Source organism: Taudactylus pleione, unplaced genomic scaffold, assembly GCF_031769625.1.
Source record: "Taudactylus pleione unplaced genomic scaffold, aTauple2 ptg000114l, whole genome shotgun sequence".
NCBI lineage: Eukaryota > Metazoa > Chordata > Amphibia > Anura > Myobatrachidae > Taudactylus > Taudactylus pleione.
In genome coordinates, this window is record NW_028284516.1 from 14,970,124 (window position 1) to 14,975,265 (window position 5,142).

Genomic DNA, 5,142 nt, shown 5'->3' on the forward strand with positions numbered 1-5,142 from the left:
CCACGACTGCTGATTCATTAAGAGTTGGGTGTGCTTATAAAAAAAATAATAATAATAATTTCTATTTGCCTGTGTTGGATGCTAAAGCACCCGTTTGTTTTGCACAGAAAGGAAACGTTTTTACATGTGCTGGCTGGTGATACACGTTGCGAGTTGGATAATGTCCAAAAAAAAGAAAAAAACTTGCAAGGAAGTTTTGATATTTGCCTGTGTGAATGCTAAGGGAAGCCAAATTCTGCTGCCCAGCCCAAACTTCTGTGGAAATGGAAGATGTAATAAGAAGCTTGGTGAAGATGGCAGCACTACAGGAGGAGAATACCAGTCTTCTCTAGGAGGAGATTACTCAGGGGAGCCGAGACAGGGAGGCTTCAGCTACACTCATGCTGTAGAAATGAACTTCTGATGATGTACAAGCATATCTGGTTGCATTTGAATGTGCTGCCACCCGAGCCAAATGATGTAGATGTTCAGCCCAACTTGAGAGTCGGGCTGAACATCTAGCTCCCCATCTTTCAAAGGGAAGCTCAGTGTACAAATATAGAGCTGGACGAGGACCAGGCAGGAAACCTGCCTGACTGCTGATGCCAAATGCCAATGAGGGGCACTACTATGGTATAATGTCGCTAGTATCAAGAGTGATTCCAAAGGACTGGAAAAGAGCAAATGTTATACCTCTGTACAAAAGTGGCAGCAAAGAAGAAGCAAGTAACTACAGACCAGTAAGTCTTACATCAGTAGAGGGAAAAATTATGGAAACACTATTAAAAGAAAGTGGTGGAATATCTTAAATCAAACAATTTACAGGATCCCAAACAGCATGGATTTACTCAGGGAAGATCATGCCAAACAAATCTTATTGACTTTTTAGACTGGGTGACCAAAGAAATAGATCAAGGGTGGTCTGTAGATGTAGCCTATCTAGACTTTAGTAAGGCTTTTGACACGGTCCCACATCGCAGAATGATAAACAAACAGGAAAGCTTGGGATTGGATTCTATGACTGTTGAACGGATAAGATTTTGGTTGCAGGATAGGAAACAGAGAGTTGTAGTAAATGGAGTGTATTCATAGGAGGGAAAGGTAACCAGTGGAGCACCCCAGGGATCAGTACTTGGGCCAATGCTTTTTAATATCCATGTTGGTGATATTGCAAATAATATTAAAGGTAAAGTATGCCTTTTTACAGATGACACAAAAATATGCAACTGGGTAGACACACCAGGAGGGGGTAACACAAATGACTGAGGATCTGGGTAGACTAGAGGAATGGGGAAGAACATGGCAACTACAGTTTAAATTAAAAAAATGCAAAATCATGCACTTGGGTCCCAATAACCCTAAAGGCTAAATATATTATCATGGACACTATAATAGAAAATCCAGAGGAGGAAAGGGATTTAGGAGTCACCATTTCAGAAAACTTGAAGGCAGGCAAGCAATGCACCAAAGCAATGAGCAAGGCAAGTCAGATGCTTGGTTGCATAGGGAGAGTAATCAGTAGCAGGAAAAAAGAAGTGCTAACGCCACTGTATAGGTCCTTGGTACGGCCTCATCTAGAATACTGTGCTCAGTTCTGGAGGCCATACCTCCAGAAGGATATAGACACATTAGAGACGGTACAAAGAAGGGCAACTAAAATGGTGCATGGCCTACAGCACAGAACTTACCTAGAAAGACTAAAATATCTTAATATGTATAGTTTGGCACAGAGAAGGGAAAGGGGGGACATGATAGAAACTTTAAAATACATGAAGGGTTTTAACAAGGTAGAGGAGGGAAGCATTCTTCAAAGGAAGAGATGTACAAGAACACGAGGACATGCACTGACACTGGAGGGAGGTAGGCTCAGAGGAAATTTGAGGAAAAATTACTGCACAGAAAGGGTAGTGGATAAGTGGAATAGCCTCACATCAGATATGGCTGGAGCTAAAACAGTGTAACAATTTAAACACGCTTGGGTTAGGCATAAGAATATCCTTGAGACGTAAGGAGTAAATAGGGTTGAAGTTGCCTAAAGGATACATGAAAAGGGGCAGACTAGATGGGCCAAGTGGTTCTTATCTGCCGTCAAATTCTATGTTTCTAATGTGTAAAAGGGACATTACTGTGGCATAACTTAAATAAGAGGCACTATAGTTAGGCATTATGTGAATAAGGGGTACTACTGTGGCATAATGTGAACTATGGACATTACTGTGGCATAATATGAACTGTGGGCACTACTGTGTAGCATAATATGAAAAAATTGCCAAAACTGTGGCATAACAGGAATTAATAAGCACTAATGTGTGGTATACCGTGCACTGTGGTCATTATTTTGTAACATAATGTGAATAAGGGGCACTACAGTGGCGTAACATGAATAAAATACACTACTGTGTGGCGTAATGTGAATAAGGGGCACTAACGAGTGGTTTATTTTTAATTTGTGGAATTACTTTAGTGGGTTGGAATATATCTAGCCCTCCATGTCTCACTTTGATACTGCCCATAATGTTTATTTTTAGATCCCTTTAATTTGCCCATAAATGCTGAGCACGCCCCCTACCTGGGGGTGGAGGGCACGTTAGCACACACATGCTCCGGGCGCCATGGCTACACGCTACACTCCTGGGTACAGGTGACGTAATTAGTACCTTATACCCCTTTTCCACCAAAATCCCGGGTCCGCCCAGGATTTTTTATCTGGGATTTTGCTCGGTCGTACCCATCTTAGACTCCGTTTCCACAGCACCCTCGTCCCGGGTTTTTCCTGGGTCACCCCAGTTTCCACTGAACTTGGGTAAGCCCAGCAAAACCTGTGGGCATCCCATTTAATGACATCCTTTATTATATATTATTATTATTTATTTAATTTCATTATTATTTATTTTATTTAATTGTTATTATATATTTAATGTAATGACATTTTTAATTACATCCTTTATTCAGGCGTCCCCTCTAGTCTCTGGATGATTACATCAGCAGCCAGCACCCTGGAATGACCAATCAGTGGCTTTTGCAATTACCTGGGTCAAAAAATCCGGATAAGAGCTGTTTCCACTGCAGTGTTACCGGGTTTTACCTGTTAAAAACCCTGCTCGATACCCGGGAAGAAATCCTGGGTCAGTAGACCTGGGATTTTTTCCTTGGAGCCATTTCCACGTAGCCGAGTCCCGGGTAGACACGGCAATTACCCGGGTTTTTAGGCAGTGGAAAAGGAGTATTAGTCAATTTGAATTAACCATCTGTGCTCAACCACAGATATCCTTTAAAACCTGGACTGAGTTTGGGAACCACTGCCATACAATACATACTGCATTGTGATGCAGCTTCTCAGCCCTAAACACAATATGAAGCAGAGCATGGAGATCTCACGGAAAGCACCTAAACAGAGAGAAAGCAGAATATACAATACACATCTTACTCATGCACTAATAGGAAACATATCAAAGTGAAAATCAGTAAAAAGATTAACAGTTGCAATTGTACTGTTAGCTCTGTGTGGGACTGGTCACTTACTGTATGTACAATCATGAACACAGATGTTAATAGATTGTAACAAACTGAACATCTACTTCAGGAAACAAACTGAACATCTACTTCAGGAATTCTGTACATGAAGACACCAATATACATACAGGTAATTTGTACCCGAAAACACCATTATACAGACAGGTTACCTGTACTCGAAGACACCATCATACAGGTTAATCTGTACCCAAAGACATCATTATACATACAGGTAATCTGTACCAGGAAACAATTATACAGGCAGGTAACATGTACCTGAAAATACCATTATACAGGCAGGTAACATGTACCTGAAAATACCATTATACAGGCAGGTAACATGTACCTGAAAATACCATTATACAGGCAGTTAACCGTATCTGGAGACACCGATATATGGGCAGGTAACATGTTCCTAGAAAGTTGGAAACGCCATTATACAGGCAGGTAAATGTACCCTAAGACACCATTATACGGGCAGGCAACCTGTACCCGTAAACACCATTATACGGGCAGGTAACCTGTACCCGTAAACACCATTATACGGGCAGGTAACCTATACCTGTAAACACCATTATACGGGCAGGTAACCTGTACCCGTAAACACCATTATACAGGCAGGTAACTTGTAAATACCATTATACAGGCAGGTAACCTGTACACGGAGCCACCATTATACAATCAGGTGACATGTAAATGAAAATACAATCATACAGACAGTTAACCGTATCTGGAAACACAAATATACGGGCAGGTAACATGTTCCTGGAAAGTTGTAAAACGCCATTATACACGCAGGTAACTGTACCCTAAGACACCATTATACAGGCAGGTAACCTGTACTCTGAGACACCATTATACAGGTGGGTAACCTGTACTGAGACACCATTATACAGGCAGGTAACCTGTACCGGGAAACACTATACAGGCAGGTAACCTGTACTCTGAGACACCATTATATGGGCAGGTAACCTGTACCGGGAAACACTATTATACAGGCAGGTAACCTGTACCCGTAAACACCATTATACAGGCAGGTAACCTGTACTCTGAGACACCATTATACAGGCAGGTAACCTGTACCGGGAAACACTATTATACAGGCAGGGATAACTTCTACCCGGAAAAACACCTTTATACAGGAAGGTAACCTGTACTCTGAGGCACCATTACATAAGGGTAACCTGTGCCTGGTGCCACCATTATACAGGCAGGTAACCTGTACCCGGAGACACCATTATACGGGCAGGTAATCTTTACCCAAAGACAGGCAGGTAATCTGTATTATATGGGCAGGTAACCTATATTATAAGGACAGATAATCTATATAATACAGATAATCTGTATTATATAGACATGTAGTATTATAGGGGCATGTGATCTGTATTATATAGGCAGGTTAGATAGTCTGCACCATAGGGGCAGGTAATTTATATTATATAGGCAGGTAGTCTGTATTATAGGGGCAGGTAATATGTAGGGAGTCCCCCATCCCCCGCCAATGGGGAGGTAATGGGGGTGCGTGGTGCCTGCTGACCCTGGCATTGGTTGCCGGATGAGAGGCTGCCCTCAGGCAGGGTGCAGCGCTGCTGACAGTGGGGTGAGGCTGCTGTGCAGAGAGAGGAGGCCTCCCCCACCCCCACCTCACCC